The 13,728-nt window shown below is 47.8% G+C and overlaps 1 protein-coding gene and 1 long non-coding RNA gene across 2 annotated transcripts in view; one reads left to right on the forward strand and one right to left on the reverse strand.

Moving 5' to 3' along the window:
* The window catches only part of LOC119387543 (T-complex protein 1 subunit gamma-like), a 233,059-nt gene extending 223,752 nt beyond the window's left edge, over positions 1–9,307 (reverse strand). The window contains exon 1 of the mRNA XM_049413538.1: positions 9,303–9,307. The gene's annotated coding sequence lies outside the window, so the exon portion shown is untranslated. The remainder of the gene's footprint in view (positions 1–9,302) is intronic.
* LOC119385138 (uncharacterized) lies at positions 1,242–12,305 on the forward strand. The gene is made up of 3 exons (XR_005182099.2): positions 1,242–1,308; positions 6,393–6,446; positions 12,003–12,305. It is a non-coding gene; the product is annotated as an uncharacterized LOC119385138 (long non-coding RNA).
* Positions 12,306–13,728: the final 1,423 nt, after the last annotated feature.

Consider the following 13,728-nt stretch of genomic DNA (forward strand, 5'->3'; position numbering starts at 1 on the left):
TTGGAGGACAAACGGACCGCGGTTATAATCCGCATATGGGTGGCCGGCCCGACTTTGTACGTACGACTTGTGGCGAAAGGCATCACGGCAAGCCGTCAAACGCGACAGGGGTCTCAGGTTCGCAAGGCGCCGATCGCACGGACAAGTCTCTGCGCTTCGCGCAAAATGCAAAGAAAAAAGTGGGCAATCGCCAAAGGCACCCCACCACGGTGTCCACTAGAGAGCCGGATAGCAGCTTGTCCGTAATCCGCAGTCATCTAGATTACGCACGATTAGCACAGCTTAGTGGGCGTCGCTGGAGAAGCAACGGTACTTTCGACAAGACGGGAGTCCCACAGCGACAGCGCGCAAAACGGGGGGACGTTTTCGGAAAGCCAGCGCTACGTGTGCACGGCACTTGCCCGCGTTCCATCGGCAACGAGGACAGAACGTCGAAAACAGAAGGTTACGAAGCGTTTATACAACCCATTTGCACGGCTTTTGTGGTCACCGACACACTTCACACCGCTGCTGACTGCACGCACCCCTCAAGTCATGCACTTTCGCGCCTTTCCCAAGATGGCCGATGGTAGATATGCAGCAAGCTGAAGCTGAAAGCAACGTTGGCTGAAAGAGCTACTGGTGGAGCAGCGTTGGTCTTATCGATAAAATATTACAGCCGTAATGGTGTACCGTTCGCTCAGGTGATTGATTAATCAGCTGGAAGCGCTGCTACAGCATACATGCTGACGTAGATGTGCGTACGAATTCCGTGTTTATGACAAAAATACCCAGAGTTTTATGCTGTGGCTAGCATTTTGTTTTTCATATTTGGCTTTATAATCTCCGCGATTAGTTTCATTTTTCATTTGCTGTTTACGGAAATTGCGAGGTACGCAACTTACGCCATGGAAGCGGCGCTTAGGCTTGTCGCACGGCGGTCTTTTTGATTTCCGCGCCATCAGGTACATCAGCTGCATCAGCTAAAAGCAATTCCACGGAACATTATGCGTCCAAATTTGATCTTCACTCCCTTCATTTTATCCATCACTCAGATAACTCTCTTGGTTATTTGTACCGCTTATGTTGCTTGGGATTATTCACGGCCAAGTTCACGGCGGACTGAAAAAACAAAAAGTCGCTGCTGCTAGCAGCGCCACCTGTAATTTCCGCGGTACGTGTTCTCGGCATTCTCCTCGATCTCTGGCTCGATCATGTGAGATGTCAACAGGATCTCAACATTGCGGCGAAGTGTGCTTTGTAAACAATCTTTTGCTATGTCCAGTGTGTGTTGTGCCGTGAAAGGGTGCCAGCGTCGACGAGAGAACAGTGAGGGCGTTTACTTCCACACTGCCTCCGAGTGCCGCCGGAAACGTGTATGGAGGAAGCCATCGGCTGCAGCAGCTTGCCGTATCTGCTCGCGTGTGCTCCGCGCACTTTCTTGACTCGGACTATTACCGCAATACGGAAACCGAAGGCTTGTAAATAGACTCAGATGGACGGCTGTGCCTTCTGTTGACCTGCCCGCTGCGGAGATGTGGTAGTAGTAATTGTTCACTTTCAATGCGTAGCAACAAGTAAACTCGCGACAGCGTAAAGCTTCTGTTTTCGTTTGCTTACGCAAACTCAATTTCTTGCGGAAACGGCAGATGTCAGGGTAAGGCCACGCGTTTATGTCACAGAGGAGGTCGTGGTTGATAAAAGCGACTTGGGATATCATCTGTCGGTGACGAAGAAATTCGAAGGCAAGCACGTTAGCACATGAGCTCTGTCCAACGTTACTCTCTGGTCTTCGTGCAGTGTGCGTGACCCGCTAAGTTCGGCGGGAACGTGTCGCAAGGAAGAGCCACTTGTAGGCACCGTGTCGTGGATTTTCGCACGTGCATCATAGAGTTACTGTATGCTACAGCGCCTCTAGCAAGCTGAAGCAGCATTTCAGCAAAATTGGCCGGGACCGGACTGGAAGCGAACGCAATGCGGGTGTTTGTTCTCTTGTCCAGCATGATTGGGCGGACCTAGTGGGCACTGCACGTGTGTCTCATTTTCTTTGCACCCTAACGGCTGATTTTCGTGACTCTTAGCCGTTAGAAAAGGTACATGGCGCCTCTAGACAGCACACGTGCCTGCACGGAGGTTCGAAGAAATTAGATAATGAGGTTTAGTACTCAACCAAAATACCTGCATAGTGCCCTCTGGTCCTTGCACTGCTTATATATGGAGGTTTGAAGAAATTGCATAATGACAGCATACAGCAACAAGACTGAAGAAAAAAAAAGAACATTTATTGGCTCAACACATGATTGCTAGGTCGGAGAGCGAATGCAGTGCAGGCAAAGCAAAGGTGCAGCAGCGTAGCAAAACAATTATTCTCTGCGAAAAGAATGTGTTGTCGAACTCGCGTGCCAGTCCAATATTGTTTAGGCAAGAGGGAAGAGAGAGAATGGCTTCCGGAGAGTTCACCTTCCAAGTGCACACCATAAGCTCTCTCCTAATTATTTCTTCCTCCATGGCAACGCCACACAGACGTTAAAACACAATAGTGGGGATACAAACGAGTTAACTAGTGGGACATATTTTTGAATTGCTTATATCTCAATATGGCACTCCTAGTTTGTTTCAAGGAATAGAGAAGAAGTTTCATGAGTGATTATAAAAATGCTACGCACCATTTGACATTTACCCAGCCAGAAGTTCCTGTGTCAGTTGTTTTTTTTTTTTTAGTAGTTACTGGCATATGAGAGCAACTTGATCAAAGTGAAGTGTGAGGCTGTTTGTTCTGCAGCCCCCAATAACTACTTTATAGTTACGTGTGGTTGGTGGGAAAGTTGATGCCAAATATAATGGTGGTGAGCACACTGAAATGATAAAATTGTTCCAAACTGATCGACCATTTCTACACGTGTGACCATGTCTACTGCAGACTTGAACTTAGTTCAAGTCTGCGGTAGACCTTGGCTAGCGTGTCTGCCGACGGACTTGCTCTTGTGTGTAGTAGCTCTGAAGTGCCTAAGCATATGGCAGTTTGGCAGATGTCACTGAATTTCGAGTATTTTAAAATGAGACTGTATTCTGTATCAAACACTCTTAGCAGCGCGGAAGCTAGTACTTTAAGTGTGTGTTTACTGGAAATAAAATTTGGTGGCCATAGCACTACTTAATGCAAAGCAGTGTTTGATTATACAAGGGCACTCGTAAAATGCAGGTTAACATAAAATGTTTATATGACATTGTGTTGTTATAAAAGATGATTATATACAATCTTACATTGTTGGAGTGTTGAAAACCATAAATAACATGTGCATCACTTGACGTAACTACTTTAATATCTGTAATGAATTCACTTGTGTGATTCTGTCTATGTCTCAACCAGTCACATAACTGATTCACAAGTTAAGGCAGTACAAACCCATTGTACATCGCTGATGACGTTAAAGCACACTTGTGGAAGAACCCAGCATCACTACACCTAGAATCCTAGAGTAGATCTGTCATTGACAACTGTTTGCTCAATGTCCTGACAACTGCACATGCAGGTGCAGCACTTATGTAGCGTAGGAAGGCACATAATGCACACATTATAGAATCACCAGTTGTCATACTGCACGATGTGCATAAGTATATTTTGAACGCCTTGGATCATTTTTCGGCAACGTCGCTGTAGTTTGTGGAGCAGAGAACTTGTTTCAAAGTTTAGCCTTCAGCGCATCCTCTTCGGATTCTTGTGATCCTTGTAACAGCGGAGCTTAAGCTTGAGTTACAGCCTTGCTGGGCGTCGCTCAAAAACTCAGCGCAGGAAAGTGGAGAGAAGGATAGCCATGCTGAGCGGTGAGATGCGTGGTGAGAGAGGGAAAGGGGAGATGACGAGCAAGTGTGTGGGCAGGGCTTAGAGGAGGAGGGGATAGCTACGGAGGCGCATCGCGACACAAGTGTTTGGGTGAGGAGGCATGCATTGAGGGATTGGCTGTGCCTAGTGATGACATAAGCTCTGACGTACAGGTATTCTCCTATAAAGAGAGGCGGCGTGCACTCGACGGCATCAGGGTCTGATCTACCGATAAGATGGGCAGAACTAAGAAGGTGCTCTCTCCCGAGGAACAAGAAGAGCGACGGCGAAGGAAGCGGGAAGCCGATCGTGAGCGTATCAAGTGGCGTCGAGAAGATCCTGAATTCCGAACGAGGGCTGCCGAAGCTAAAAGGGCAAAGGAGGGCTGAGTATCATGAGTTGCGGGCAAGAAAAGTTGCTGCCGATCGCCAATATGACGCAAGCCACTGTGAAGAGAGCAAGACTGGCGGCCCAGCAGCGAAGAAAATCCGATTTCGGCTTGCCAGTCTTTAGACAAAGAAGACTGGCCACCACTGATGCAAGGCATAGTGGTGCGAGAAGTGTGCTTTCTACCAAGCTTCAAAAGTTGTGTCAAGTCACTCCTTTGATTGTGGTTGAAGGCTTTATTATCGATGTCCAAAAGGAAAAGTGGTTGTCTGAGTTGATGATGAGTCATCTTGGCTTGTGGTGCTACACTAGAATATGGGAAGGTGTTGCAACTACTGTGCTAAGGCAGCTATATAGACTTGGTCTTTAGCAATCTCAAGAAATTTAGTATAGAGATGCTTGGAACACCTCTGGCTCTGGATGAAATTGATCCTAAGGCAGTTGTAATAAAGTGTAGGACGGATCCACATTGGAATCAGCTTGGTGAGATACAGATGCAGTTCTGGGATGAGATTGCAGATGATTACTGAAATGTCTATGAAGGGTGTCAGATGCCAGTACGGATGATATGTGTGAGGTGTGCCAAAGTGATGAAAACCTTTGCGGGGTTGGGTGGTATGGCGAAGAACATGGGATCTGCCTTTGCAAGGAAGAAGACGAAGGAGAAGCTTGCCAGGAGGGTATTGAGGAGACAAGTGAAGGTGGAAGTAATGAAGATGCAGTTGATGAAATTGCCCAATGAAACACTTCGAAAGATGGTTAAGGCCATAGAAAAAGCCGAGTTAAAGCTAGTGTGGACCACCAGCTCCACTCTTTCCTCAATGTTCGCATGTCGATTGCGAAGCTGTCTTTTTTTTTTTTTTCGTTCCCAAGTGGTTGTTCTGGAATGCACAGTTGGCCACAAAATAATACGGACCGTGAGAGTGTGTGCCGAAATTGCTGTCTAGTGGCGAGCCGTCTGCTGTCGAAAGCATTGCTCTGGCGAATGCGTGGCCACAGCTATGCTCGCGACAGCAGACGGCAGTTATAGCACGCGCGGCCGCGGTCCATGAAAAAGATTTAGCAATGGCGGCTAAGCATACTGTGTTGCATGGAAAGGTACTTATGCGTCAACAAAAGTCCAAAGTCCATAAGCTCAAAGGACCCCTGACACCAAAATTGAAACCTCGAGATCTTTGTGTTGTTTGACTTTCCTGTATACGGGGGCACATCTGACCGATTATTAGTGACGAACGTTGCCTTTAAGATATCTTAATTTGGTTTTAAAGTAAGCGTGAGTGCTCACTTGAGTTGGCTGCACCTTCCGACATCCTGGTAAGACGTAGATAGAGGCCCCGTGTGACGTTCCAGGAGTAAAGCAAGTATTGTGGACGTCACAGAAGGTTTGCGGGGCGCACGTGCACAATACGACGACTGGCACCCGGCGAGGCCTACTGTTCCTCACCCCTCTCGCTCTGTTGTCGGGCTGCTCTCGAGGTAGTTTTCGTGAGGGGACACGCGTTTAACAGGTTTAACCTATAGCGAGGCACCCACATACTTTCAATCTCTACCGCGCGCGGGGCCCTGATTTGAAAACCGCGCTGTCAACGTCACCACAGCTTGAGTGCACGTGGTCTTTGACGCTCCCCGCATGGGGCGCCGGTTTCTTGTGGTTTTTAGGCGGGCGTTTTGAAGTGATGCTAAAATGGTCACAATTAACTACGCTAGAATTAGTTGTACGATACGCTAGAGCATTTACGATTTAATTTAGAGATTACCAGACACAAAGCTACAAATTACAGCAAAAAAGTCACCAACAAAAATTTCGCTGTCAGGGGTCCTTTAAAGTGCAGTGGCAGCGAAAGGGTGTGCTCACTGAAAAGCAGTTGAAGGATGAAGATGCGGTCGCTGACCAAGTCAGCGTGAAAACACGCTGTTTCGGGACCCGTACGGGTTCCTACTAAGCAGGTAAGGACAGGACTTATGGCTCTTGCCTGCTTAGTGTGATCAAGGAACCCATACAGGTCCCCAAACGTCCGTTTTCACCTTGACTTTGTCAGTGACCGCATCTTCATCCTATCATGTTACCTGACCAGACGGAACGTTTTGTCGAATCTTGACTTTACTGAAAAGCAATTGCCTGTGCGTGGCATCTTGGGAAATCATTTCAAAATACCAGAATTCAGGCTGACAGTTTCCGGAATGGTTGTCTTTATGGTTGCAGGTACCAACAACTTCTGCTGCTGATTCCGGCTACAGTTCGGATGCATCGACAGAGGTGAGTTACACCAGGAGCTTTTAGTGTAAAAGGCCAATCGTCCCAAAAAACAGAAAGCAACACTCCACAGTGCGCTGTCGAGTGATGTTACTTCACATTTGCCAGGACATTCTAATGTTTGGCAAGTCGAGAAGGATGAAGCAACGTGGTAGCAATTGTAGGTTTATACTGCAGTTTAACACAGAGGTAGGAGTAAAGATAGACATGTTGAAATGCAATTATAACTTACTTCGCCAGACACCACCAGTAGTTTTGGATTATTTCAGGTGAGCAGTGGCCCAAAGCTCCTGCTTCTGTCAAAAAAGACAGCAGTACAAGAAATGCATGCTTGCTAGTGCAAGACATGCATCTCACACAAATGGTAAAATGTCGATATATTCTTATACTTCCCTTTAATGCTGTTTTGCAAACAACATGGCCCATTTGGGTACAGCCAGTGTGTGTTTTATTCTTGTGTTTCTTTCCTGGCCAGACAACTATTTTTTAGCTGTCATGAAATCACAACACAGCTGCTTTGGTGGTGTAGTTGTCTGCTGCCACTGATGTCCGTAACCACTATCAAGTGCATTGAGAAAAAGATATCCAGGACCGGGTGGGTGGGAAGAGCGTACACCAGCAAAAGGTCATGTGATCACCATCAAGTGCATCTTAATTTTTTTTCCGCGAGAGGTGCCAAAAGTAACTTTGGAGTAAAGAAATTAAAATATAAATCCACATTTAACGAGAAAAACACGGTTCGTTTAGACGATACAATAGACAATCTTTCCATTAGTGTGGTTATCTCAGTTATTGTTCTGAGCAGTTGTCTCCTTAAGCTCCTTAAGTCGAGGCTTGTCTGCCGTTGCGTTGTAGCCAGCCACTAGTACTCGGAACGCCCACTGATGGCTCTGCGGCGCTCGCTCAATTCTGACACATGCTCTAGTTTGATAGGAGCTGCGCCTCTAGTGCAGTCCTATCATACTAGAGCACGTGTCAAAGGGAAAGGGAAGGGCAGGAGGTTTTTGGCTCACGCAGCAGGCATCTTTAATAGAGGAGGCGTTGCTTGATGCATGCTTTCGTTGATAGGAGACCGCTAGAGGGCCACAACTGTAAAACTGCATTCGCTCTCAGTGCGCTTCGACAATAATGATATGAACAAGAAGAACAGGCAGTGGAGCGGAGAGCTCGCAAAGCGGCTGCAGCGCGGGCTCGCCGTCGAGACCCGGAGGTGAGATCTCGAGAAGCCGAAGCAGCACGTGCTCGCCGTCAACAACAACGAGCCACCACCAATCCAGAGGCGGCGAGGGCTCGCGCAGCCGAAGCGGCACGGCGCGTCGTCAAGCCAACCCTGAGCTGAGAGCCGGCGAAGCTGAAGCGAGACGGAAGCGGCGGCAAGCAGACCTGGATGCAGCACGGGTACGGGATGCTGCAGCCAAGCGCCTCAAGCAGTCGCTTCCTGAGGTGGTTGGCGCCGATGCGCGCTTAAATGCGACTTCCTAGATCGCACGTTCGGCCACAGCTGCAAGATTTGCGACCGCTTGGTGCTTCGATAACAAGTTGACCACCATCTCCACGGTGACGAATACAGTGACGAATAAAACTTGTGTTGTGTATATACTGTACCACCCCTGTGTTTGTCATGTCTTTACATGATGATCGAGTGGGCAAAAAGTACGGAGGATTCACGGTTTACCATTTTAACTCCGGAGCTTCGCCCACTCATCATCATTCACTTTGTGGATATGGCGTGAATTGTATTTTTTTTTTACAAAACAACTTCAAGCTGTGGAGTGGCTCCGTGGTAGAACACCTGCTTGACACGTAAAAGACCTGGTTTGATTCTCACTCAGACCGAAGATTTTTTATTTATTTGCATCTATCTCAAATTTTCACTCACGGACAAAGCCGATTTCTCGTTCACAACAAATGACACTGACGCTGGAATTTCTGCGATAGTGTTTAAAAAACTCATTCAGCAAAGTAAGTGTGCTTTGCTGAAGGTCATTCAGCAAAGTAAGTATACTTCCGGGCATAATATGATCGCCAGTTTTAAGAGCAACGAAGCTTCCTCGTCTCGCTGTAAATTGGTGGAGGCTGAGACTTCATTTAGCTATGGCAAACTTGATACAAACCGAGATACACTGAGCGACCTGCAAAGCCACCTAGATCCCACATAGCCTTTAAGCACCTTTGTAATACCGTATTTTATCGCGTAATGAACGCACTCGCATAATAAACGCACCCTAAACTTTAGTCGTCAAAATTGGGAATTTTTTCCCCGCGTAATAACGCACCCCTAACTTTCATCCGCTGCAGTCCACGAACCAACGTGCGGCACTTCCTCGTCCGTTGATCTTATCTTTCTTCCTTCCTTTTTTTTTCCTTTATTACGCCGACCCCCCTCGGTTTGCTTCCCCCCTCCCTTCCGCCCGCGGTAGCGCACCGTTTTGTTTAGTTTTTCTATCTGTGCGCGGCGCGGTCCCTCTCTTTTTGTATTGTTTTTGAAGTAAGTATCCGCACGCCGCAGCAGTATTCACGAACGGTTCGAGTGTAGAGACATCGCGGCTCACAAGCACACAGCGTAGGGAGCCTACCACGACCGGTCGTGTGGGCTACCTAACAGCAAAACTGCCCACGCCATCCCACGTCACACAAATACGAAGCTTTGCGGAGCCGGGGGCATCTAAATGTCTAATGCGGCGGTGCGGGAGCGCGCGGGGATATGATGATGGTGAACTGCGGCTTTCCCTTTGCATCGGTGGTCGCAAGTCGCAAGCCTTGCAGCTTGCAGCTTGCAGAAGATAACGCAACGCCATCTACCACCGAAGCGGCCGGGTAGGACAGCCAATCAAAATGATAGCAAGACGGTGACGCGAGTTTTAGCATTGTTGTCGTTGTTGTCATTGGTTGTCATCATAGCATCGTAGCCCTACTTTTTTTTTTTCGCCTCAGAAGTCATGCCATGCTGCTCACTGCCCATTCTCACCTCGTTGAAGTTCTTTCTAATCCTGTGTTGCGTTTGTCCGTGGACGATGGGCCGAAATGTGAGCTACACGGCCGGTTTCAGCTACAGGCTGTGGAGTACGCACTTGAACACGGGAATCGTGCTGCCGGTAGGCATTTCGGAATTGATGAAGTACGTGTGCGCTACTGGCGGAAGCAGCCATGACAAGCTCCACGCTACAAATAGGGAGCGACGTTCCTTCAGGGGAACCAAAGACCGGGGAAGTTACTGCTGTGGAAGAGGAGGTCGTAAAATTGCCCGTGGACCTACGAAACGACGGCTGTGTCGTTTCCGACGAAATGATCCAACGCAAGCGCGAGCCAAGGCCAGAAGCATGGCATCGCTATCGCTCCCACGGCGTATTAAAGCGAGCAATGGGTGGACGACGCGCTTTATTGCGGCGCAACGGACTGTGCTTGAGGGGGCGCCACTCACTTTTGCCAGCGGCTTCCTCCTTGCTTACGAAAATAGGTAGTGATTTTCACAAGTTCGTATAACGCCTGCGGCGGGACCGAGAATTCGTTCTCATCGTGAACAGGTTCTGCTAGATGAGGGATCTCTTTCAGGTGGAGCAGGGTGCTCCATTACCTGACACACGGTAGTATAATGCTAACACCTTGCCCGACACCAACCCTATGAACACCTCGCACCAACGACCTTGACTTGGCCTCCCATGACTGATGTGAGCGCTCACGCTGCTCAGAGCACCAGCTCTGGCGATATATCAACATCCCTAAGCCATATATAGCAATAGTAACACATTGATGCATAGCGCCTCCCTCTCGGTCGCTTGATGAAATAGCTTGAGGCGATGAGAAATCATCAAACAATAACTTCACACTGTCAGGGGTGTAAATTCACAAAAATCACAAGGGGGGGTCACATCTTGCAGGGGCGGCCATATTGTTATTATAAATACATTATTTTTAACTATAGAAAAGTTAACGTCATGTTTTCAAAGAAATTTAAAAAACGAGCATGAGCGTCGGCGGCGGGTCAGGGAAAGCAGCACTGAGCAGCCAATAGTGCAAACACACTTTGCATGACGAAGTTAGTTTCTAAGCATAGCTCCTAGGTAGGCTGTAGCATATTTCTAGCTAATATGTGATTATGGTTAAACCATGAAATAAAAATGCTAGCGCTTTCTTGCGATAATGCATGAAGGTACAGCTTTTCTTTAACTTCAGCTCCATCCCCCATCACGTATACCTGTTAGAAATGGCCTCCCACAATTTACCTTTGCCTGCAGTGTATTGGAGTATGGTTGTTGCGAACCAATTTGCACCCCCCGATGTTTGATACGAACGTACGCTAGCGCACAGGTACGAACAGGTGCTGCCCTGCGCTGTCGCGGAAGACGCAGCAGTCATGCGTGGGCGCGGGTATGCGCGCTGCGTGACCGTCAATGGTGCGTCGTTGCCTCCGAGATAGCGCGCGCAAATCTTGGATGCCTTTAGGCGCCTTCGTGTTTAGATTACAGATGACGTTGACGTCACGTTCTTTTTTTCCGACGCGTTGACGCGTGCTCCTGTGCTCGAGGCAGCAGCGTCTTTGTACTGTGGAAACACATGCCTGCCACGTCGATGCAAGCCATGTCCCTGCAATCGGACGTTCTCTGAAACAAGACTGAAACTTAGGCTGCGGGTCCGTCAATGGTAGACGAAGACCCCAAGAGACGAAGCGGACGGCCTTGGCGAAGGAGCTTGGCCTCTATCTATCGTGTGCAAAGCGATTCTTAAGTCACTTTTGCCGCAGTACTTTAGTGTCATGCAGAAAAGCGTAGTAAGATTAGGAAGGGGCTACTAGCGGTCACGGGGCACAACACATCTGGCTCGTTAATTACACAAGCGCACATGCACCGTATATTTACGTGTACAAGTATGATCGTTGATGTCTAAAAACTTTACTGGCAATCATTCAGAGCTGTTCATGACGTCGCTGCGGCCCTGAGAAACGCTGAATCTAAACGTATGCCGACTTTCTTTTGTTGCATACTATTTTCCATGTTTTCTGGTGATACGAATTTCGGATCATACGAATATTTTTGGTAACCCCGCGAGATTCGTATCACCAAGGTTTTACTGTAGTGCATTTGAAAGATAAATCTCAAGGGGTGAACACAAGGGAGTCAAGACCCCTAACTCCCACCTATGATTTACGCCACTGCAAGCATCACACAATGCGAGTTGCGTAGAGAGTGGCTGGTTGAAAGATTTTTATTCATTACAAAGGGCTGAGCCATAATTCTTGGTCATCAGCCACAGAATCAACAAAGTACACATAATGCCTTACAGATGCGTATTGGGTACCATGCTTCTCCGCAGAATGTGCAATAATGGCATAGTGGGTACCACCCTACTTTGCAAAATTATGATTTATGGTGTAGTGGGTATCTTGCAACTGTACTTGCACTAGTTGCCCCAAGAGAGTTTACAGTGGGTTCTAGAAAGGCTGCTCCAGCTTTCACTGTGGCTGTGATGCGTGTCCCACGCAGGCCTAGCGTTTTTTGTTTGTCTAGCCTTCGACTGCAGAAATGGATAGCGCTTTCAATCACGCATCATCCATCCATGCAGGCTAGCATCCTCAAGCAGCCATGGCGCCATTGTGCAGTTGTTGGCTGTACCAAGCCAACACAACCTATGCATCGGATGCCCCAAAAGGACGAGCTGCTGTGCAAGTGGCTGAAGCTAATTGGCCTGCCTAAATCGGAGACACGTACTTTCTTATTCGTGTGCCAGCGGCATTTTGCCGCCGATGCTTACACCCAGAACCCAGACCTGCAGGAGGACATGGGCTTCACTGCGAGGTACTACCTGCGGTCAGATGCGATGCCATCCCTGTCCCTTCCCAGTGAACCAGTAAGTGCGCATTATTCCTTAAGGACTGTCGTAACCCACCTTTAACAGTTTATCTTTCACGTACATAGAGCCACGCACGTCCCATATTGCCATCATTCTCGAGCATGCATATATGAGTTTGTGTCTCCCTTCTTTTCCACCGCATTGCGACCTTTCAGTTGATAATCGGCATTTGCGCCATTCTTTTCCCTTCTTGTGTCCATGGTTGCATGACCACCCTTCTACGAGAGCTACTCTCTACGATGTCTGCTTGGTTCTCATCGGGAAACAGTGCGGTTAAAAGAAGAGAAGCCCCAGCACGTGATTCAAGTGTCACGGTTTGAATGATGACCGGTGCCGCCATTACCTGGGTAAATGTGTAGTGCAAAGAAGGAAGCTTGTGAATTAGGAAAAAAGTTATTTGATTTGGTTTTATTAACAAAGCATGCGAAATTAACAGGCATGTTTGCATGTTCTTCACAGGAAACAGTTCCTAATTTAATTAGGATTGCCAACAGTCGTGACGAAGCGCAGAGAAAGGTGAACCTAACGAATGGTATAAGCTAAAATGGTAGCTAGCAACTAAATGACAAAATGCGTTTGCAAGAAACTGCAGAAAAATAAAGAAAGGAACTGATGTGAAATCTGTAAAAGCAATGCATAAGTCAACACAACATTGATCAGAGCAAATCGATTCAAAACCTTTAAAGGGCCACTAAACAGACCTCTGCTTTTTTTTTTGTTTTACACCTCATTAACAAGTTTGCTCATTCATACAAAAGGCCGCAGTGATCACATTTAGTGAATATCACGGTGCTGCACGTCACACAGACACTCAATTTCAAAAAACAATTCCTGCAGTCCTCTCCAGCGCTCAAACGTTAGTTTTCTCTCCCGCTAAGTAACGTAATGTCGCCAATGGGGAACCTGAAGCTGCATCTCAAATTTTTACCGCTGAGCTCATCGAATGGTCCTCCACTTCACGAAAACGCACTTTTGCCATGCAGTGATGTGCTTATGGCCTTGCAGTTGTTGCGCGCATTGCATATTTGTTTACCTCATCAGTGCTTTGCAACGTGCTTCGTTATCGCGCTGCCTGCAGATAATTGACAAGAGCAACAACTGGAAAAAGCCTTTCTCGGGCTTTGGCTGCGTGCCAATGATGTAAACCCCTGACATCGTGTTAGATTGCCGAAATAGGCATAGTCACGACAATGGGCTATGCCTACCCCTCTTTGCTGCCAAGAAGGGTGGAGTGGCCGAGCAAGTAACCGAAACCTGCCAAGGTGGTCACGAAAGCGTTGTTCTATCCCCTGTAACTTCCTTGTTACAGCAATTATTCGCAAAATTCTTGCATTAGCATGTTCACATCGTACAAGTGTGCCGTTATCTCTTGTGGGGTTGCACACGCAACCCAATGTCTTCAACGCGGCGGCACCTCGGCTTCGCGCTACGTTTGTAC

The sequence above is a fragment of the Rhipicephalus sanguineus genome, chromosome 3, assembly GCF_013339695.2.
Source record: "Rhipicephalus sanguineus isolate Rsan-2018 chromosome 3, BIME_Rsan_1.4, whole genome shotgun sequence".
Lineage (NCBI taxonomy): Eukaryota > Metazoa > Arthropoda > Arachnida > Ixodida > Ixodidae > Rhipicephalus > Rhipicephalus sanguineus.